The following is a 359-nucleotide window of genomic DNA, read 5'->3' as shown; positions in this document are numbered from 1 at the left end:
GGTAGGTAGACAGACAGACAGGTGATAGGTAGACAGGTAGGTAGGTAGGTAGGTAGGAAGGTAGGTAGGTAGACAGGTAGGTAGGTAGACAGATGATAGGTAGACAGATGGTAGGTATGTAGGTAGACAGGTGATAGGTAGGTAGGTAGACAGGTGGTAGGTAGGTAGACAGGTGATAGGTAGACAGGTAGACAGGTAGGTAGGTAGGTAGACAGGTGGTAGGTAGGTAAGTAGGTAGGCAGACACGTAGGTAGGAAGGTAGGTAGGTAGACAGGTAGGTAGGTAGGTAGGTAGGTAGGTAGGTAGACAGACAGACAGGTGATAGGTAGACAGGTGATAGGTAGGTAGACAGGTAGGTA

This window comes from Scophthalmus maximus, chromosome 16 (assembly GCF_022379125.1).
Source record: "Scophthalmus maximus strain ysfricsl-2021 chromosome 16, ASM2237912v1, whole genome shotgun sequence".
Lineage (NCBI taxonomy): Eukaryota > Metazoa > Chordata > Actinopteri > Pleuronectiformes > Scophthalmidae > Scophthalmus > Scophthalmus maximus.
Note: the sequence above shows the minus strand (reverse complement) of the source record.